This window comes from Cricetulus griseus, chromosome 3 (genome assembly GCF_003668045.3).
Source record: "Cricetulus griseus strain 17A/GY chromosome 3, alternate assembly CriGri-PICRH-1.0, whole genome shotgun sequence".
Classification (NCBI taxonomy): domain Eukaryota; kingdom Metazoa; phylum Chordata; class Mammalia; order Rodentia; family Cricetidae; genus Cricetulus; species Cricetulus griseus.
The window spans coordinates 14,943,526-14,967,008 of NC_048596.1; the positions used below are offsets into that span (position 1 = coordinate 14,943,526).

Genomic DNA, 23,483 nt, shown 5'->3' on the forward strand with positions numbered 1-23,483 from the left:
GGAAAAGAAGCCAGTCCAGCCACTGGCAGAGCAAACAGCCTTTTCAGGCTGCATGTGCCTTGCGGGATGCTTGTCTCTAGTAGTTGAACAGATGACTTAGAACTAAGTCACTGACCAGGACTTATTCTTTAATTCTTAAATATGCTTTTACCCACGGCTCAAACCTCCCTGTAATGGACACAGAGAATGCTAAGGCTATATAGCTCTTTATGTATTTTTAAGTACAATGCATAATACATTTCAATATATCGATATACACATTCATCTACAATGCAATGTATATCATAAAAGAGAACACTGATTAAAGAAATACAAGAATATAGCATCGTTTTTCTTTCTTTCTTTTTTCCTTTTTTTTCGAGACAGATCTTGTCATAGAGCCCAGGCTGGCCTACTCCATAGTCAAGACTAATTTCAGCTCACTCCATAGTCAAGACTAATTTCCAACTTCCAATTCTCCTGCCTCAGCTTCCTGGGATCATGTGCCCAGCAGTTATCTTGAAGGACTGAATCAACTATTTCCAGCAACAAGTCTCCTGTGAGGTCCAAGGTTCAAACTCTGCCCCAAAAGCAGTGGCTATAGAGGACACAAACACCATTACAGCAGGTCAACATTTAGTGTTGTTTCAGCCCACTTACAGATCAGCAACAAATAGTAAGATGTGTAAGACAGAGAACTAAAAGACCAATGAAGTCTGCTAAGAGATGAGAAGAAATTTCCAGAAGACAAGGAATTTTACATTTTTTTAAATATAATCAAATTAGGTTTCGAAAATAACCAAACTACTGTTTTCATGGACTAAAGTTTACCTCTTCAAGGAAGTTTACTCTTCTGGATCAAGCTCAAGAGTGATCACTAGAGGAAGTGGCTCTGTCTTTGGCTCTGTCCTGGAGAAAAGTCAAAGTCTACAGCAACAGATAGGGCCCTGTCCTTTCTACGCCTTCTCATCAGAGATGACGTCACAAGTCACACTCCTTTAGAAACTCAGCTTCTTTCTGCAGAGGTGGCTTCAAACATTAACCTAGGCAGGCTTGGGGAAAACAGGCCTTCCTCACCTCCCATGGTGGGACAGAGCAGGGGTGTACCCTGGCTGTCGAAAGACTGGATTCTGGCTCAGTCCCTGGTAGTACAAACAAGTGTCACCTTGGTGGCTGCTGCATTATATACAGCTAGCTCCCTTCCAAGCTGGACCTTGCTTAATTTGCCCTGAACCTGCCAGGCTCATAAGGGTCGGGTGACTAGAGGTCAGAGCCTAGTCCCCTGCAGCGCAGGGCAGGCAGCAGGACGTGGCACCAAGACAAAGTGCTATGGGAAAGTCGTTAAACACTACACCTATCTGTATGCTGGTACACAGACCTCTGGATTTCCAGTCTCCTTTTGGCAATATGGAGATAAGGCCTCTTGCATGTGGGTGGTGACCCTGAAGTAATAGATACTATCCCCCAAATAAATGTTGGCTAATATTGAGCAATCCCAAAGCCAGAGGTTGGCCAATTACCACTTCCTCATCCCCAGTCAGCGCTCTCACCCTGCAGACTGGCCTGGGAGTTATCACGGCCTTTTCAGAGCTTGTGTGACCCTCAAGTCACTTTTTGTGGGTTTTGTTTTGATGATGCTAGGAACCAAAGCCAGGCAGGTGGGAGGCACCTCCTCAGCCCCTAAGGCCACTCACTTCCACATCCACAGAATAACCGGCTCAGAACTCTGCTTCTCTAGTCCATATAGCATCGGACCAAGAAGGACGCAAAGATCCCTGTCACTGTCACTCAACAATGCAAACAACAGATGAGAACAGTGATGGTGCCTATACAGTGCTGCTACAGAAGAGGTCAAGGCAGGAGGGTTAAAGAGGCCAAGGCAGAGGATTATGGGTTCAAGGCACTATAATAAGACACGACCCCCATCTCAACTTTCTAAAAAAGGTCCCAAATAGTTCCTTAGGCCAGGGGTTGGCCTCCTATGCTTCTTGTCAGACAAATTTCAACATGGGCAAAAGATTCCAAGGTCTGAAGACCTGTTTCCAATTCCACTGGAGGCTATTTCCAGTGTGAGAGGACCCCCCTCCCTAACATGATGTGGAAATTTGGGGCACAGTAGGTCTTTCCCACAGAAGGAAGACAGTGTTTGAATTTGCGTCTCCGAGGGTTTAGCCTGTACTCCACTGACTAGAACAACTATATCTGTTGCAGCATCTACTGTGCGACAACGGACACTATTGGACTGTGCCCTGCACAAGGCTTGTCTTGTCACACACAACCGACACTATTGGACTGTGCCCTGCACAAGGCTTGTCTTGTCACACACAACCGACACTATTGGACTGTGCCCTGCACAAGGCTTGTCTTGTCACACACAACCGACACTATTGGACTGTGCCCTGCACAAGGCTCGTCTTGTCACACCTACAAATGTCTGCACCGCCTGTCCCCTTTAATGTCATGTGAGGAAGGTCAGCACCTACTGACCCCCCCACCTCTCCTTGTTACCCATTTGCTCATTCTAGCTAAGACTGTGAACCTCAAGAGACCAGGAGAGACTTCCGCCACTTTGTATCCGTGATGTGCTTGGAGCTACACCTGCACAATACTTTTCAGACAGACAGTGCTGATCTTAAGAATTGTCCATTATTACCAAGCCAAAACCTCCTACCTCTGTCACACACAGAATCCACTCCTATCTGTGGGCTGAGCACCTGCTGCTGCAATATTGTTCTCCAAAAATCAGCACTCTGCCCTCCCGGATAGATGCCGCATCTTCTCTTCCAGAAAACCTGTTTTCTGGTCTTGAGAGACAACAAAGGCACTATGTGCCTAACTGTGTGCCATGTTTAAAATCTGGTACACGGCAGCATGTCCAGGAAGTTTCTACACTCCGGCTCATCTAAACACTGTACGATTGTTCTCTGGCTTCTAACAAACCATCTTACTGTCCCTTGCATTAAAAAAATTCATACATTCTGTGGCTCACTTGCTCTTCACAGCCACTGAAGTCATGTGTCTTGATGAAGGGCCCTACTGGGTCCCTCCCACTCTATAAAAGAAAGATACCTGTAAGCCTAGGGGTTGTTTTGCATCAGGTAAACTCAGTCCCAAGATTCACAGAGGAAAGGCAGTTTCTCTTCTCATCTACAGGAACAAGTAAAGGCACTGCCTCATCTGATCTATCTAGAGTGTTGCTTTCCTATCTCAGATGTCTGGGAAACATTCATCCATCGTCGAGGCTCAGCCCAGAGACTATCTCAGGAAAGCCTAGCATGTCTACTCAGCTGGCCTAATTCAGCAGCCTCACTACCCTCCATTACCTTATCTGTTATAGTCTCAGCACACTGTCTTGAGACTAAACCCTGGAGGCCAGCAACTCTCAGGTATAGCCAGACACAATCCAGGTTATGAACATCTGGGACAACTGAATAGAATTACTATTCCTGGGCCCCATAAGAATCTACAAAATCTACACTTGAACAAACCCCACTTCCGGTGACTTTCCTAACACGTGAGGACAACTGTATCAGGTATAAGGTCCCGGGAAGAAAGCACCTTGTGTCTCCCTCCACATCTTTGCATCAGGCTACTCTCAGTAAATGAGAGCTCAGCAGTCAGGGAGCGCTTGGTGCACAAGCCTGACAGTCTGAGTTCAACGCTGGTACCCACAGGGTATCACCAAGGCATCTTTAGGCAGCTGGCTTTACAGGACTGTCAGGAACAGAAATGCTAGAAATAACAAGACTACGTAAGCCACAAATACTTGTGCAGGCAGGGGCAGACCTGCAGATGCTGAGGGTGGTAAGGGCCCTTCAGAAGCCTTCTGGTCTAGCCTTGTGCCAGGAAACTGTTCAGAAGCCAACCTAGGAAACTGGTGCTGGTCATTTAGGAGGATCTGAGGGTTTTAATTCCATTCTACCTACAGCCTCATTCTCTCAGCTGAGTTGGGGTTTTGGGACATGGGCCTTCTTCACTTCTGGCCACCCACTTGGTGAAGTAAGAAATGGCAGGCGGGTGGTGGTAGCGCATGCCTTTAATCCCAGCATTCAGGAGGCAGAGGCAGCAGATCTCTGTGAGTTCAAGGCCAGCCTGGTCTACAGATTGAGTTCCAGGATGGCCAAAGCTACAGAGAGAAAAAAAAAAAAAAAGAAGGAAGGAAGGAAGGAAGGAAGGAAGGAAGGAAGGAAGGAAGGGTTCCTCAGCCCTAAGTCAGCACACAGGACACTGAACGACAGAAGCACATGGCCACTGAACTCATTCAGTCCTTGAATAATGAGTGAACAGGGCTTAGCAGTTAGGACTATGCACGGCTTTTTGCAGGGGGCCTGAATTTGATTCCTAGCATCCACCACACTGACTCAAAACTACCTGTAACTCCAGCTCCAGCATCCAATGCCTCCAGCCTGCATGAGCACCTGCACACACACGCACATACCCACACAAACAAGAAGTAATAAAAATAACCCTTTAAAAATGCCAGGGGGCTGCAGAGACAGCTCGGTTCTTACAGCACTGTTGCTTTCCCAGAGGACATGGGTTTGCTTTCCCACACCCCACGGTACCTATGATTCCAGATCTGACACCCTTTTCTGACCTCCAAGGGTACGAGGCACATACGTGGTGTACATAAATACATGAAGACTAAATATTCATACACAGAAAATAAATCTAATAAGTTCAAAAGACTTTTTTAAATTGTTTAAATTGAGTACATAAAAATAATAGGTAAAGGGCATGAGCTGTAGTCCAGTGATTCCTTTGCCTGCCCTGTGCCAGGCCCTAGGTTCCACTCTGGCACCACACACACTTCAGTGCTTACTGAATGCCAGCCAATGCATTAGTGTTTTACACACATTCCTTTGGCTTCATTGTACTGACTGCACCAGAGGACCACAGAGGGGCTTCACTGTACTGACTGCACCAGAGGACCACAGTGGGGCTTACTGTACTGACTGCAGAGGACCACAGTGGGCCTTCACTGTACTGACTGCACCAGAGGACCACAGTGGGGACTGTCACTGTACTGACTGCACCAGAGGACCACAGTGGGCCTTCACTGTACCGACTGCACCAGAGGACTGCTCTGAAGCTTGACAAGGGCAGTGACAGAATGCTTCAGGTGTTTCCCCCAAACCCACTTTTAAAGAACTCTGGGCAACCCCTGGGAGGCACACTCACCTTGTATCCTGCTCAGAGAGTAACAAGCTCTGTACCTGGGGTCTGAGCTCACCAGTAGCTTTGCTTCCCCAGGGGACAAGCTGCAGAGGGTGTGTGCACCCGTCCTCACCCCTCTTGCAGCCCTGCTGCTGGGTACAGTTACACATTCCGATACAGACATGCCTCTCAGGCCAAGGGGGGGAGGGGGGGCTCCTGGAACAACTAGTTGGAGCAGTGTCTATGCTCAGGGACAGCAGCTGGTCGCTTGGCTTGCTACTGTTTTCTCATTCCATACTGGGTTACCAGCAGGAATTGAGCCCCCGCCCCCAAATCAGTGGCCCACAAAGCAATCAAGCTTCTGCCACAGGAGTCTGTTTGCCTTGCAAATCAGCCAAAAGGACCAAAACAACCAGTTCCAGCCCCACCCCCCTGAGGTGTGCAGGATGTCCCTCAGCCACACAGCCACAATGTCAAAGGAAAGCTGCCATCCTATAAAGGGCGCTCAGAGCCTCTGCCCAGCCCTCCCTCAGGCCTTTCAGAACTGGTGGCCTGAGAAGAAATCTCTCCTACCTCACCAAATCAAAATGGAGGAGGAGACAGGGCTTAGCAAGAGCCCCCACTTTGTCTCACGCTTCAACACATGCAGCTTCACAGCGACCAGTGGAAAATCAGAAATGGACAGTCCTAGGGTCGCCTCAGGGACACTGTGGGTTAAGAATATAATGGCTCTGGAGGCTAGGAGCAAGCAGCAGGAAGGCTGGAAATGTCTGTGTGGGAGCTAGCCTGTCAGGACTGAGACACTTTTTTAAATAGGCCCTCTAACTCAAAGCAGAGGTACAGTCACTGCCCCCGTCCTCCCTCCTATCCCTCCCCTCCTCTGCCCTCCCTCCTGTCCCCAGCCCGATCAATGATCCATGAAGAACCAGTCAATTACCTGTCTAAGACCCAAAAGGAAAGGCATCCTGCCAGAGCATCGTCCACTAACGTTAGCAACAAAGGGCTTTCAAAAGTTAAGGTCTTGGGTGAGCATGGCCCGTGGTGGCTGGGTGCTCTCAGATCACCGGTCTTCCAGAGTAAAGAAGAGAAAGTAAACAGAGTCCTGGGACCCAGCAGGCCGCCTGCTCTCCTCACTACTCCCCCACTCTGCCTGGCTGGGACCCACCCCCACCTTCTCGTGACATATCTCAGACGCAGCACAGCCCAAGCGTCTGCCAAGGGGGAAATGACATCAGTTCAGGCAGAGCAGAAACACTTCAGGCAGCTGCTGAGGAACCCTGAGGATGTGCAGTACACCCGTGACGCCAGGACCAACCTAGCTCCCCCTGCTCCCACCAGCTCCCGGCTGGCCGATAAATCAAGTCCGGGAAACTGAAGAGAACTGTGCTTCTCTCTGCATAAGGACTCTGTCCCAAGCTGTTGTTTCTGCTCGGGAAAGAAATTCAAGCCTGGTTACTGTCATTTCGAAGAAACTTTTCCACCCCACTCCAATCTTCAGTGGCAGTGCTCAATAAACAACAGCACGTTTAGGGGGCTGTCCCCACCCTCTCTGGGAAGAGGCAAACATAGAGGGGCCTTGAGAGGCCTCTCTCCCAGCTTCGGTGGTAACCCTGGCTGCAGCCTTGGGCCCCCTGCTGTACAGAGGAGTTTATATTTCATAAACAAACTGGGTGCTTCCAGGTGCCAGCATCTTTCCTCACTTGCCTTACAAAGGGTACAACAAGTCCCGCCACAGCCACCATGTTGCCAGCAGTGCACACCAGCTATATTTAAACCAACTCTTGGTTCAGAAAAGCTCACTACCGTAGATTTGCTGTGCTTCCTTTCGGAACTCGGAGAAAACCAGCCAGCTTTGCCCAAGAAACAAAGCTGCTGGGGTCAGAGTCCTGACCTGACCTTTCATGGTCGGTGAGGCTGGCCAACTCTCATCCTGAACAGCAGCACGTAGGAGTGCTCCCCAGACTGAATCCCACACCAAAAACATGGCTAGCACAAGGTCCAGATTCCGGTGTGATCTGAGACGGAACTCAGGGCCTCCCTAGACAAAGGATATACCACACCCCCAGCTCCAAAATGAATCTACCACAGTTTTCAAAGGGAACTCTGAAGTTCAAAGTCACCTTAGTAACTTAGACTGCGAATCAATTACATTTCCCTCAATTGAAGAGTCCGTACTGTTCATCTTTGTCGAATCTTCTACAATATGTTCCCCTCAGTGATATTAAGGCCCCCATGACAGTGATACTGTGCTGCTCATGACTCATGTAAGCAAAAAGGATTTCTGCAAATTGCCACCTCGAACCCCCACCTAGGACAAGCAATTAGCGATGCCCAGCACCGAGCACAGTGCGCTGCCCATGTGCTGTCTGGTCACACAGTATGCTTGCTGCAGGTCACAGCTGATGGCCAAGGTCACAATGACTTTTCTGACAAGAAAATGAATATGCCAAGCAGGCTGAGCCGTTACATGAGGCTCACGTGAGAACAAACCTCACTGCTACAAGAAGAAAAGCCGATGTAGAGGGGTGGCCTCTACGGGTGTCTGGAGCCCAGAGAGCCACTTGCGAGGAGTAATGTATTCTCAAGACACACCTAGTCTATCCCATGCCATAACACACAGGCTCAACTCCAGACAGATGAGACTGTACACCAAGGCTCAGCAGCTTTCAACCCCTTCCCCTCATTTCCCCAGTTTCCTGGCAACTACTGGGAAGCAGAAAACATGTGAGACACAATGTTGGCAAGCCAACTGGTGGAAATACGTCTCAAGTCTGTCCTGGACAACTCTAGTCTGTACTGACCTAACAAGACAGACAGGCACCTGCGGTTCTGGGGAAACAGTGCCAGGATGTGAATGTCCCTGTTTATCTATCCCACACCCACTGACCACCCAGTGTGCCAGGCACTGTTCTCAGTGCCAGGGATACCACCATTAAATAACTCCCACACTGTGCTTTGATGAGTTACAGAATTATTCTGTATTTCTTTTTGTTTAATGGGAATGGGGGGGGGGTGTAGAGACAGGATATCAAGTAACCCACGTTGGTTTTGAACTCACTATTTAGCCAAAGATATCCTGATCCTCCTGTCTCTACCCCACCAAGTTCTGGGTTTACAAGCTTGAGCCATCATTCCTGGCCACATTTCTTTGCCCCCACCCCCCACCCCCACAACCCCATTTTTGAGACAGGGTCTCATAAAACCCACGCTGGAAACAAACTCACTCACTTCTGATCGTACTGTCTCCACCTTCCTGGTTCTTGGATTAGAAGAGTGTACCACCACACCTGGATAATATGGTGGTGGGAACAGAACCCAAGGCTTTGTGTATGCTAGGCAAGCTACTAACGGAGCTATATGCCCGACCCCTGCATTTCTAAACAATATTCACCAATGGTGAAATGGGAAGAAGCAGAACTACAACCGTGCTTGCTGTATCACAGACGGGGCTTCTAGTCAGTGCTTGTCTGGGTTCATCTTCACAAGATGACACATTTCTGAGCACAAGACAGCATTTCACCCAGAAGCATCATCACTAGAACAGCAAACGCTCTGACAAAAGTGCTGACGATTTTTCACGCTAACCAACTTCTTGCCTCAGCCCATTGGTGACTAATCTTCCCTAAGCAAGGAGATCCGGAGGTGAGGGCAGAAAAGGGGGGGGCCAACTAATTCAGGCGGTCTCAGGAAGGTGAGCTCACTTTATGCCAGTCCCTAGAAATATCGCCACAACCTAGTGACAAATATCACCACCACAACCCAGTCAGCTTTGGGATTTAAGAAGCAAGATGGCCACTGCTGCCAGCTTGGAGGCAGGGCTGGGAGATTCTTTCATCTCAAGTGATCCAGATTCAGACTCCATGAGCCAAAAATAAAGTCCTCCTTCAAGTAATCTTCGTCATCTTCCTGTCAGTGCAGAATTAAATTAAATGGTGAATTTACCAACTTAAAAAAGGAAGTCACCCTGAACTAGAATTAAGCAGGATTACATTGTCAAAATGCTGTAAGTTAGCCACTGCTCACCACCCCGGGGCAGCGTCTGGGCACCCTCCTGTTGACTCAGCCCTCTCTCCCCAGAGAACCCTCCACGACAGCACTGCCAAAAAAACGTTCCCCTTTGGGTTCTGGCTGACTTCCTATCTAAAGACACAGTGCAACAGCACACACGTTCACACTCTGACAGCATCTTTCAAGGCCATCTATCCAGCTGTAAGCTCTCACTCCTGGGTGCTGAAATCCCATCTTTCCAACCCCTCAGCCCTACAGTGTAGTGTGGCCATCCCCATTCAGTGTGGCATTCAGCTGGCTGTGGGAGAACAAGATTTCCACAATGGCTCTGGCTTCAAGGGTTTTTTATGATACAAGAGTCAAGATGCCAGAAGACCCGAGTTACCAAGACAGAAAAATGAACCCCATAAGCAGATGTGAGGCCCAGTCAAGGAATGTAAAGCAAGAATGGTGTTGTCAGAACAGGACACCTGCCGGGCTTCCGGGGTGGTGGGCACTCTGCAGGCCCAAGGTAACATCGTTTCCAGGAGCTTGAGCAGCAAAAACCATCTAAGATTATCCTTCTTGGGTCTGGGCACAGACCCATGATGGGGGAGATCCTTCTGTATATATGTTTCTCTTAATGGTTGATGAATATAACACTGATTGGCCAGCAGAGGCAGGAAGATAGACGGGGCTAGGAGACGAGGAGAATGCTGGTAAGAGAGGCAGAGAGAAGCTGCAAAGAGATGCCATGCTGGGTTACGGGTAAGCCACAGCCTCGTGGCAATACACAGATTAATAGAAATGGGTTAATAATTAAGACAGAGCTAGCCAATAAGAAATCCTAGCCATCGGCCAACAGTTTTATAATTAATATAGTGTTCATGCGTTTATTTGGGGCTGAAGGGTGGCAGGACCAGGCGGGACAGAAACCTCCAGCTACAGACCCATTTATTTTCTTGAAGACATAAAGTCCCACAGGGGGCTAAAGAGATGGCTCAGTGGTTAAGAGACCTGGCTGCTCTCCCAGAGGATCCAGGTTCGATTCCCAGCACCTACATCAAGGAGTTTACAACTGTCTGTAACTCCAGCTCCAGGGCATCTGGTACCTCTGAGGGCTCATATACACCCTCCCCCATACATATAATTAAAAGTTAAATTAAAACTTTGAAATGGGTATGGAAAAGTTGAATATTTAAAAAAAAAGTACCATAATAAAAAGTTAAGGGGGCAAAAAAGAGATCTCTTTGTGCAATAAAGCCATGTGCCAACAAAATGACCCTGAAGTAATTACCGTGGGGAATGCCACAGGTCAATCCCAACCCCAGACAAACATTCCCAGACTGCTGCCAAGCAGCAGAGTAGGGACTTCTCAGCTGCCAGGAACCAAAAGAACCCTGGCTTATCTGTGTCCGGGCAAGGGCAGGCGCGTAGCAGGCCTGCCGAGGCAAGAAAAGAATGCCTCGTATACAAGTTTCTGTGAATCACTCCTGAGAGGCTGTGGCTCCTCTCCTCTCTGGGGCTTTTCAGGGAAGATGGCCAGGGAAACCTTCCTGAGCTGCCATTATAATCGCTTGTTCCACATCAAATGATATTCAGAAAAGGAAGATTCTAGTAGTTATGAGAGCTCCTATATCCTAAACAGAAAAACCTAAGCTTTAGTGAAATGAGGTAGACTTCACTGAAGACAGAACCAGCATTTCACCCAGGCCTGTGTGGCTCCAAAATGATCTTGACACACATAGAAATATTATTTTGATATTAATTATAACTGTCACCAGCCTTGTTTGTGAGCTCATATTCATGGCTGCCTCCAGCCACCTAGGAGAAACTGCGGTGATGAAGTTAGTCTAGTCCTGGGGGACTGATATTTTTAGTGTATGTGCTGCCAAAGCAAGCAGAACGTTTAGTTACCCAGTTTGGGACAAAGACAAGCACACACTGAAACAAACACAGACACTGCATAATAACAAAAGGCTGGATAGAAGGGTCAGCCTAAGAGCCACTGAGGGACAGAATGACACAAAAAGTTGGGGGTTTGTGGGAAAAATGAGCACACACACTGCAGAGCCGAGCATGGAAGGAGCCAAAGAACAGTGAGTGGCACACATTGGTAATCCCAGTACCCGACAGGCTGAGGCAGGAGGATTACCACAAGTCTGAGGTATATACAGCCAGGTCTAGGCCAGCCAGGGCTGTGCTAAAACAAAAACAAAGTCAGAAAAGAAGAGAAGCAAAGATCAGTTAGTGGCCGCAGGTTGGAGCCTGACAAAGTATTTCCAGACAGAGTCCCTTCAAGCGGTGTATTTTCCTGTGTGGGAAACAAGAGAGAAGTTACGCAGATCTCATTCCACTTGGTATTCAAGGCCCGTGTTTCACTGCTCTGATTATATATTTACCACTTTGGTATGACCTTTGAGCTGGCTTTGTTCTAAGTGCAGTGGTTAGAGGAGATAGACCATACATCACTAGTTCAGTCTCGGTGGGTTGTCTGTCGGTTTTGGTTTTTTGAGATACAGTCTCACTTTGTAGCCCAGGCTGACCTGGAATTCACTATGTAGCTCAGGATGCCCTTCAGTGATCCTACTGCCTCAGCCTCCGCCTAGTGCTGGGATTATAGGCATGGGTCACCAGCCTGGCTTTAATCTCAACGTTTTAAAGGGGAAGAGAAGTCAAAGTTGCAGGAGCCAAAACTCATCGACAACGGTTTCCACACTTCTGCAACCCAGCAAGCAAATCCTCTGGAATGGAAAGATCAGTCCACAGACATTCCCTCCATGGAGAAGCATGGCTATGTTGGGTCCAGAGCTCGTGAAGCTCACAGTGACACCAGGCATCACGGATGATGGACACAGTCTCCCAGGAGCTGCAACCCGTGAAGGACAGAAAAGTCTGGTTTTTGTGCCAAAACATGGGTATTTTTCCTTGTAAACAGTCCAAGTCTAACCAGAGAGGCATGCAATGGAAACCAGCAAGCTGTCTTCAGACACTTTTCACCGCTCCTCAGCCACACTGAAATAAAAGGGCCAGGGGTGTCACTCAGTGATGGAGGGATGGTCTAGTATATGTGAGGCTTGAGGCCACAGGCTCCAACTCCAGCACTGAAGGAACTAACAATAAAAGGGTTACAATGTAACAGAGACAAGAGAGTTACATCAACTATGATTCTCACCCAGATGCATTTCCTGAGCCCACCAAAGCTGACTTCTTTCATTTTTATGTAAACTTTGGGCAAGACAAAAATAACCAGGTAGTGGTGGTGGTGGTGCATGCCTTTGATCCCAGAACTCAGGAGGCAGAGGAAGGAGGATCTCTGTGAGTTCGAGGCCAGCCTGGTCTACAAAGTGAGTTCCATGGCAGCCAGGGCTACACAGAGAGACCCTAACTCGAAAAACCAAAGAAATGATGATGATGATGATGATGTGGTCCACTCTTGGGTGGGCATGCAACCAAAATGATGACCCAAAGAAAGGGCTCACAGCATCTCAACCTGAAGCGGCCCCGCTGGTCAGTCCAGAAAGAAAGCATCTTAGTGGTATTCCACTGACTTGTGACTCTTCACAACTGCCTTTCTACCTCCTCCCTCCCAGCCTATCTCCTCGTCTAAGGTCTAAGCAACTTGGGGGCAAACCATGTTCTTTTTGTTTTTTGTATTTTTTATAAAGTCCCATGCAAACTAGGTTTGGTGAGAATCTTAACAAAATAAGGTAGAGAGAGAGCAACTGAGGAAGACACCCAAGCTCAACCTGTGGTCTCTACGCCCACAAGTGCGCAGGCACATACACATACAGAGGGAGGGAGGGAGGGAGGGAGGGAGGGAGGGAGGGAGGGAAGGAGGAAGAAAGGAAATACTTGGATTCCTAAACACGAGCGCTGGTAACATTCCCCCCCCCCCAAGAACCCAACAAATCACTACACAATCAAGAGACCACCTGAAGCTACACCAGGGTTCAGGAAATTTGAAAAGGGGTTGGAAAACCCTGTGTGTGTGTGTGTGTGTGTGTGTGTGTGTGTGTGTGTGTGTACCTATTTACTATTATTACTCCTTGTTTTGTGAGACAGTCTCATATAGCCCAGGCTGGCCTCAAACTCACTACTTACCAGAGGGTGTCCTTTATTTCCAGTCCCCCTGGCTGCCATCTCCAAGGTGATGGGATTACAGATTTGTGTCACCACATGGCCTTCTGTCTGACTATCTGCAAATCTCTAATTTCTCAGGTGAGGAATTACAAGTATTTAAACCATCTCAGAAGCAAAGCTCTCTTTCTCACGGTGGGACCAGGACATGAGCTAACTTCTTCACACATTCTTTTCAGTCCAAGTCCCACCAGAGCAGTCTGTCCCAGTGCAGTAAAGAGCAGCAATAACTGGAGGTGACCTTGTAGCATAAAGGATGGTGGAGTTAAATAGGGTCAAACTGGAAGCATAGTTTAAGGTGCCCACCTTCCCTCAGCTCCTGGATCTTACACAAATGATCTACCACATACTCCTTGCAAAGGACGCTTAGCTTTGTGTCACATGACGCTCAACCACAGCAACACCTAACCCTGTATTCCTGTATTCCCAACTTACTTTAAAAAGACCTTCATCTGGGGTCCAAATCATGAAAAGAACAGAAGTCAGCCAGACTTTCCTCCCAAAGTTTCAGGGGAGGTGTTCAAAGAGTCTTCCCCCCACCCCTTAATGTGTCTATTTTGACTGCATGGACATATGTGCCCACCGAGTCCAAAAGACAGCATCAGATCCCCTGGAACTGGAATTACAGACAGTTGTGAGCTACCATGTGAGTGCGGGGAATCAAATCCAAGTCCCAGCAGAGCAGTCAGTGCTCTAAGCACTGAGCATTCTCTTAGGCTCCAGTGCTCATATACGAAAATTGGAACGATACAGAGATTAGCACGGCCCCTGCACAAGGATGACACGCAAATAAATAAATGAAAATGCATTTCCATTTCGAAGATCGATTACTCTCCCCTGAAATAGACTGGCAGATGCCAACTTCGATGCCTTTACACACAAGGCTTGTCACTACCAGACCCTTCCAAGGTCACTGTGTTCTAAATGTCAGAAAAGGTACTGGCTCCCCAGCCATCATAGTTCCTGACCAGGAAATCAGGCAAGCCAAGAAAACGTAGAGAATCAATTCATTGAAGACTGAAGTCAAAATCTATAAACTATTTTCACATCCATTTCAACTGCTGGAGGGATTGGATACTACTTGTCCCCACTTGCCAGAGGGTACAACAAAGGTCTGAGAATGTACGGTGACCTAGAACTAGACTCGAGACGGTTGATGGAAGGAACAGAGGTCTCCTGGTCTCTTGGTCGGACTCCAGTGACTGATGTCCAGGAAACTTGCCTTTAAACTAGATTACATCAAGCAAGCTTTGACATGCATTGCACAGGGGTGGCCACTGCATCACAGAGACTTGTGAAGCTGGACCAGCTAACCTCTCTCTCTGGACCACTTCTATCAGCACCATCCCAGGCTAGCCATTTCTGTGATGAGCAGCCCAGAGTTAAGAAGCCTGTGTGAGCTGTATCAGAATGAAGCTGCATTGCCTTCTGGAGGTTGGCTATCAGAAACTTAGCAGAGGATGAATGTGAACTTCATATTTTAAAAAAAAATTAATGCACTGGGTGTGTACAAGTGTTTGCCTACAGGCATATGTGCACAGTATTCACGCCTGGGGCCCAGAGAGGTGATTAGAAGGCACTGTATTCCCTGGAGCTGGAGTTATGGATGGTTGGGAGCCACCATGTGGGTGCTGAGAAGTGCACATCTGCTCAGAGCCCTATTAGCTCTGGCTTGTCTTCCCATCCCATTGTCTTTCAGCAGCGTGGCCATGTACTGGGAAATATCCAATACGGTAGTACCATGAGGGCAGGCACAGTTAGCCAAGCAGGATCCAAGAGGTACGACCCAGGCTTTTGGAGAACCGAAAGAGAACAGCTGCTAATGGGGGGTCTCTTCATTCTTCCACATCTCTCTGAACATCTGTGAGATCTCAGATGAGAGCAGGAATCTTCGAGAAATCCTTTGTCTGTCAGCAGTGGAGGGGAGAGTCCAGACAGAGTCAACTGTTGACATTATACACTAAGCCAAGGGTGGAAAGAGATGTCTGCATCGGAAGAAATGACAAGGACAGGTGTGGGGGGTGGGGCGCTACGATTAAAATCCTAGGCAGGCTTAGGTGCTGCTGGGCGTGGTGATGCACACCTTCAGTCCCAGTCACTACTGGAGGGGCCCGGGCACTCGGATCTCTAGAGTTCTAAGCCACATAGTGCGACCCTGTCTCAAAAAACCAAAAACCCAAACAAACAGAGAAACTGAAGACAGCATACTTGGTATGCACAGGATTGAGACTCTTGAACCCACTGCTTGTGAGAACTAAAGAACTCTTATTCTTATAACGGGCTCAATTTTGTAACACAATTTTTACTCCTAGCTCTTAAATTCTCATATACAAGAGCCTCTCCTGCGACATTAATGAATTCTTGTTCATTTCTTAGGATGTGATGTGGTATAATGGTTACAATGAATAAGAAAACTCTTATCTTTCTTTAAAAAAAAAAAAAGAAAAAGATTTGGTTTTTGTTTTTTGTTTTTGTTTTTGTTTTTGTTTTGAGGACTGTGGTGGCTCCTGCCTTTAATCCCAGTACTCAGGTGGGAGAGAAGTGGATCTCTATGAGTTCAAGGCCAGCTTGATCTACACAGTGAATTCCAGGACAGTTAGGGCTACACAGTGAGAACCTATTACAAAAAAAAAGAAAAGAAAGAAAAAGAGGAAAACAGTGGGGAAATCCATGAAATAGGAGAAAATGCCCAACTTATATATCTGGTAAGAGTCATAGACTTTTCTAACCATGGGACTCTTCTGTTAGTTTATGTCTGTCCCTCTCCAAAAGAGACAGATTTCTCTGGCCACATGGACCTCAAATCACAGAAATGGCTGTTGGCGCTGTCCCGGGCAATGCTGATAGAAGTGAGGGAGTTCAGACGCACAGCAGCTGAGGAGCGTGTGCAAGGAGCTCGGCTCTGTTCCCAGTGCTGGGGAAACACAGGGAGGAGGTGCAGAGCTGTGAGAGAGATAGCCTGGACCCTGAGTCTAAATGGTGGCACAGCCATGTCTGCAGGGCCCCCCCATCAAGCAGGCACTCAGGAAAATCACGGTCCTGTTTATCAGATAAAGGAAGTTAAGCTGGGCAAAAGACTGGAGGTTTTTTTTCTCCAAAGGACTTACACAAATGACCAACTAAGAATATGGAAAGGGCTGTGACAGAGTGCTTGCCTGGCATGTACGAGGTCCTAGGTTTGATTCTCAGCCCTGGAAAAATAAAAATAAAAATGTACAGAGTCAACTTCTCCACCCTAAACAATCAACCAAGACAAACAGCAAAAGTCAACAACACTAGTCACGAGGAAAATGCAAATCAAAACCTCAATGAGAAACAGCCACACTCCCTCTACCATGGTAAAGCAAAACAAAACAAAATAACCAGCACATTAGCAAGTCTTGGAAGTAATGAGAGACATCAGAGCCCTCATCTACAGCTGCTGGGGGTGTGAAGAGATGCAGCTGCTTCACCAACTCTCAAAAGTTAAACATAGTCACCTCAGTAACACATGACCCAGCAACTCTGCTCAGATTATCCACCGGGAGCTCTAACACTTACATTCCAATGTTCAAAACACTCAAACAGCAACAACTGATGAATGCAAAATATAGCATAGTGTGGCAGGGAGCTGGAGGAGAAACAAAGGTTGACACTGTATTTGTGCACATGTATGGAATTCTCAAAAATTAAAATATATATCATTTTAAAACTAAATAATAGCCTGGAGTGGTGGCATACGCCTTTGATCCCAGAACTCTTTTAGAGGCAGAAGCAGGTGGCTATCTGTGATTTTGGGCCAGCCTGGTCTACATAGACATTCCAGGACAGTCAGGGCTACATAATAGAGAGACCCTGTCTAAAATGAAAAAACAAAATAGACAAGTAACAAACATAAAATACAGTGTAACAACACAATAGAGTATGAGTGGGCCATCAAAAGGCATGAAGGACTGATGAGCAATAAAACACCGTCACCCCTTGGCAGCTCCATGGTGAGTAAGAGAATCTAATTATAGAAAGTCACATGGCGACTCTTCACCCCCTTCCTTGGGGCAGGATCTCCTGTAGTCCAGACTAACCTGGAACTTGCTGTGTAGCCAAGGATGACTTTGAACTTGTGACCCTCCTGCCACCCACTCTGAGTGCTGGCTGGCATCATAGGTATTCACCACCATCCTCAGTTCTATGGAGTACCCAGGATCAAGCCCAGGGCTTGGTGCATGCCAGGCAAGCTCTCTACCAACTGAGCTGTGTCCTAGGCTCTGAGATTTCTCTCTTGAGGTGATGAACAGGTTCTGAAATTCGGGTAACAGTGACAGTGGCCCAGCAATATAAATAAACTGGAAACTGCTTTACAGTCCAACTTAGTTGGACGGCTAAAGGCAAGATGGTTTTTGCCACCAGCAGTTCTACTACAGCCTTCCAAACAGTTACAGTTGTCACTCTTGCGACGTCTGATCAAATCGCCAAGGTCTGACTAAGAAATATAAAACCATGTGGATTTCTATGAGTTCAAGGTCAGCCTGGTATACATATCGAGTTTCAAGCCAGGCAAGGCTACACAGTGAATTAAACCCTGCCTCAAAAGGCTGGAGGGGAGGGGAGATATGAGCCCACTGGGCAATGATGGCGCACACCTTTAATCCCAGCACGTAGGAGGCAGAGGCAGGCGGATCTCTGTGAGTTCGAGGCCAGCCTAGTCTGCAGAGCGAGTTCCAAGATAGGCTCCAAAGCTACACAGAGAAACCCTGTCTTGAAAAACCAGAGAGAGAGAGAGAGAGAGAGAGAGAGAGAGAGAGAGAGAAATATGAGCTGAATATATGCTATCAGGGTTCCTACCAGTGCCTGAAAAACACAGGTATCACTGAGTTACTAGTCACGATATCCACTCAATGCGAGAGATCATGTTGTTTGCACATAAAACAAAAAATGTTAAATCCTACAAAAAAAAAATACTGAGAACCACGGAATCATATTCCTGAAAAGGGTAAACTTACCATCTATGAATTACATCTTAATAAACTGTAATTATCCCCCCTCAAAAAAGAAAAGAAATTCCTCAGACACTGCCCTTCCCTTCCCTCCATGTAACAACACAGGTTGATGGATGGCTTCACGTGGCTCAGCACTATGGCTACCTAGAGGACAGACCATACTCCAACACCTAACACACGGTACCCACCCCCACTGCGGCCACCTTGTCCCTCTTCCCCCCACTCAAGAAGGGTTAGTGAGTACAAGGAAGAATAGCATATATTGTGTTGGTGGTGTGCTGTGAAGCTTGTCAGGCCCAAGAATATAAATAATTCTACACTTTGTTACTAGAAAACAATTGCCTGTGAGCCAGGTGGAGTGGTACAAGCCTATAACTCCAGAACACAGGATGCTGAAGCAGGAAGATTGCAAATTTGAGGTCAACCTGTGTTACAGAGTAAGTTCCAGGCCAGCCTAGGATTTATTAAGTAAGACTCTGTCTCTGAGAAATAAATAAAGCAAGCACTAGGCAGTGGTGGCGCACACCTTTAATCCCAGCACTCGGGAGGCAGACAGGCGGATCTCTGTGAGTTCAAGGCCAGCCTGGTTTACAAAGCGAGTCCTAGAACAGTCAGAGCTGTTAATACAGAGAAACCTGTCTCAAAAAACCAAAATGAATAAATAAACAAAGGAAGAAAACAAATGCTGGGAAAACACTTCTCTGATACACAACCTGATGCACAAGTCTCTGGGACTAGGAGTTAACGAAAACAATTTTTTTTTTTTAATGTATACGACATTCTGCTTCCATGTATATCTGCACACCAGAAGAGGGCACCAGATCTCATAACGGATGGTTGTGAGCCACCATGTGGTTGCTGAGAATTGAACTCAGGACCTCTGGAAGAGCAGTCAGTGCTCTTAACTTCTGAGCCATCTCTCCAGCCCCTGAAAACAGATTCTTAATTCCTCCAGTGTGGGAGGCACTGAGGGCCCTGTGCCCCCAAACACTAAGAGATCCAAGAACGTTAAACACGCAAGGTAGACCCTTCAATTCACAACCTGTTATCAGCCCAGAAGGCTGGGAGTGGGTTAAGAGCCTGGTGATCACAACCTATCCTCCCCCAGACATTCATCATGAACCTGTCAATCTATAGAACTTGTCTTTATGGAAGGTGTCATGTGTACTTTACAAAGCGTTTTGATGTTGTCATGTCTCAAGCCTTATTGTGCACATGGGATCGGGTTAATCATCACCAGAAAAGTTTTTAACAAATTGTGCCATGCTTAGATATGCCTAAAATAAACTACTTTGGGTCAGACTGCCCAAACTTGAACTAACACTGGCCACTGAGTCATCATGTTGCAGGAACTACCTTCCTGACTCTTGTGGATCTTACTCTACTGGCTGTGGTGTTGCAGAGACAACCCCCACCCCACCCCACCCCACCCAGGCACTTCACTGACATCAAATCCTGGGTCTAAGAACAGAGAAATCGGGTTGGAGACATGGCTCAGAGGTTAAGAGCACTGGCTGTTCTTCCAAAGGTCCTGAGTTCAATTCCCAGCAACCACATGGTGGCTCACAACCATCTGTTATGAGATCTGGTGCCCTCTTCTGGTGTGCAGACATACATGGAAGCAGAATGTTGTATACATAATAAATAAATAAAATCTTTAAAAAAAAAAGAAAAGAACAGAGAAATCTCGAGGCTTCCCCAAAAGGCTAACAGAGTGGTTACTGTGTGCCAGGCACCATTATGTTTTACAAGTATTAGCTGTAAGCACTTACTCCCGCTGTCATTCAATAATCCCCATTTTATAGATGACACCAAGTGAACTAAATCCTCAAAGTTCTATGGCTGGTGAGGTAGAGCTCCTTTCCGAGGCAGGGGGTCAGGCTCCTCAACTCACCCTCTCAGCCACACTGCTTCCAAGTGTCCCCACATAGTTGATGAGTACAAAAAAAAATGCTTGGAGTTGGGCACCGTAGCTCATGCCTATAATCCCAGGACTCGGAAGGTCAAGGCAGAACGACTGTTTCAAGTTCAAGGCTAACCTGGGCCAAGAGTGAAAATCTGAATGAGTAAAGGGAAGGAGGGAAAAACAGATTGGGAAGGGAGGGTGGGAGCGGGCCTTGCTGACATGCTGAAGGAGAGGGGAACACAGACTGACTGATTTGTGGCAATCGGAGCCAACCTCCACTTTCCAAACACCACCTGCCTAGCATCATCCAAGAACCACAAACCACTTCCGTAACACCTAGGCAAGCATGTCTAGCCTTCAACTACAGGCTTGCTGCCCTTGCGTGAACCCTGTTCCTTGCTCATGGGAATTAAGAACTGCAGACAAGGAGGAGGCTGGCGCTAAGCAAACGAGATACATAGGCTTCTGAGGAAATGGACTGACATGGTCCTGAGCTGCCAACACTGGCGGTCAGACGCTGCTGCCACAGTTACGTGGAAGGCGCGGGTGAAGAAGTGGGCCTTCCACACAGGGAGGAAATGACCCCCGAGCGCACCCTGCTGGTGGGAACAGAAATAGAGAGCACTGTGGCACACCCCTCCCGTTTTAAATGTGTCACACAGCCAACCCCATAGTTTGCAATCCCATGTCCAGGAATCCAACAAAAACACAGAGAGAAGTGTGGTGCTCTACAGAGTGGTTAAACAAAGCAAGAGCAAGCTGGCATTTTCAGAGATCAGAGGGCTGGGGAGATGGCCCAGGGGGTGGAGCACTTGCTGTGAAAGCAGGAAGACCAGAGGTTGGATCCCCAACCACACCACTAACTTCATTATATGAATTATTAACACACAAAAATCACTATTTATTCAAATAACTATATATGTGGTCCTTGAATATCTGATATGAAGGTTGGCTCCAACTGCGACAACTAAGTCGCTACCTCCCCCGCCAGACCTTCTGTGGCCTTTCCCTTCTTTCTTCCTATAAACATCTATAAGTAAGGATCAGAGGCAGAAAAGGCACCAAATACATACCAAACCAAACTCTTCCACTTTCTGCTTAACGTCCTTTTGGACTGCTGTACCATCTGTCATTGTTATGAGCATGTGCTGTTTTGCAGAATTAAAACCATCAGAATAGGGCTGGAGAGATGGCTCAGTGGTTAAGAGCACTGACTGCTCTTCCAGAGGTCCTGAGTTCAATTCCCAGCAACCACATGGTGGCTCACAACCATCTGTAATGAGATCTGGTGCCCTCTTCTGGGGTACAGGCACATGTGCAGACAGAACACTGTATACATAATAAATTAATTAATTAATTTTAAAAAAAATCAGAATAAGCAAAGGGGTCTCTGAAGCTTGAAGAAGGCAATGAGTTCCTCTCTAGGGAGAATAGGAGGTCGGGCAAGCACAGCTGGCCTCGGGCCAGGCAAGATGGCTCTGGGTTTGCTGTTCCTGCCCCCTGCAAGTGCAGCAGGAGGAGCTGTAAACAAAAAGAGAAATTACTCCACAAACAAGAAGGGAGCAAGCTGGCTGAACCGGTCACCCTAGTCAACTCTGTATTCCAGGCCCAAAGAGCTACAGTGTCCTGCATCCAGATGCAGAGAGCCACCTGGTAGCTGCCCTCCCAAAAGGACCACAGGAAAAAAGAAGGGCTGGATCTGATCAATTCACTTCTAGTCTTCTGTTCTGTGTTTGGTCAGACCCTGACAGACAGAATGCTAGAGGAAAGCAAGGGCCATGGTGGCACACACTTTTAAACCCAGCACTTGGGAGGCAGAGGCAAGCAGAGCTCTGTGAGTTTGAGACCAGCCTGGACTATATAGTGAGTTCCAGTATAGCCAGGGTTGTATAAAGAGACCCTGTATCAAAGCAAACAAAAAATTTATATGAACAAAACAAACTGGAGGATGGCACCCCAAAACTAGTGCACTGCCCAGTGCAAGCTGTGATCACTTTCTCCCTAAACACAGGCTTCCAAGCAGAAAGAATGTGTAATAAAAGAGAGTTACAACACAAGATGCTTCCTGCTGGATATTTGAAAATCAAAACAGACATGTTTTTGTAACTCTACTCTGGGACCCACCCTTCTAAACCACAAGCTTCTTGTGCCAGCTTACACTTCTTTTCACCTTTTCCAAAACAACTATAAAAGTCTATAAAATTCCTGAGATCCTGAAGCAAAGCAGCCCTGGCATCATGCCAGCCCTTGCCTGGGAGAGATGATGTGCACAACTCACCCAGCTCTCCGGAGACAGAGGCAGGCAGCTCTCTCTAAGTCTGATGCCAGCGTGGTCTACACAGTTACATAGTGAGCTCCAGGCCAGTCAGGGATACACAGTGAGACCCTGTCTCAAAAAAAAAAAAAAGAAAAAAAAAAAGGCATGTCATGGTGGTTTAATCCCAGCACTCAAGCACTCGGGAGGCAGAAGCAGAGGTGGATCTCTGAGTTCGAGGCCAGCCTGGCTAGACCAAGAAAACCTGTCTCAAAAAAGAAAGATAGTGTAGCTGGGCATTGGTGGCTCAGCCTTTAATCCCAGCACTTGGGAGGCAGAGGCAGGAGGATCTCTGTGAGTTTGAGACCAGCCTGGTCTACAAGAGCTAGTTCCAGGACAGCCTCCAAAGCCACAGAGAAACCCTGTCTCAAAAAAAAAAAAAAAAGAAAGAAAGAAAGAAAGAAAGGAAGGAAGGAAGGAAGGAAGGAAGGAAGGAAGGAAGGTATAGTGTGGATAAAAAGAAAGCCAAAAGTAAACACAACTGAACTGAGAATGTCACTGGGTAACCAGAGTGAGTCCCCAAACCCTGTTCCCTGCAGGACTGGTTAATGGATGGCTGAGAAGGTGACCTATTTTAATCCCCACATTAAGACTTCCCAAAACTGGCTCACAGGCCGCAGGATGGGACTCTCTTCCCCTTGCTGACCTCCCAAGCTGCAGGGACCTAGATTTATCTGTTTGTGGTTTCTACCTCCCTAGTGCAGTTCAGCCAAAACCAGCTCCACCTAGTGGAACTGTAAAGCATGTGTACAGGGATGCCACGGGTCCTCTGAGGACACTCTGTGGCTGGCTGTGCATTAAACATGGTTTGGGGGTCCCCAGTGGTTTTCAAGATCGGAAATGAACCAGGCCACTGATAGTCACACAAATTAGTCCTGGTCACACATGGCCCTTCAAATTAGCCCTAAGAACTAAGGCAAGCAATGGAGACATTCTCTCAACTCAAAAAGCAGTTGGCATTCTGAACCCAAAGCCATCCAAGGTACTGAGAACACCCATAGACTTGCCTGAAGGTCCCGAGCAC

The 23,483-nt window shown here is 47.4% G+C and overlaps 1 protein-coding gene and 1 pseudogene across 5 annotated transcripts in view; one reads left to right on the forward strand and one right to left on the reverse strand.

Annotated features, from left to right (window-relative positions):
* Positions 1-23,483, reverse strand: part of Wbp1l (WW domain binding protein 1 like) — a 112,082-nt gene that overhangs the window by 81,280 nt on the left and 7,319 nt on the right. The window lies entirely within an intron of this gene.
* LOC113834846 lies at positions 13,978-14,076 on the forward strand (annotated as a pseudogene).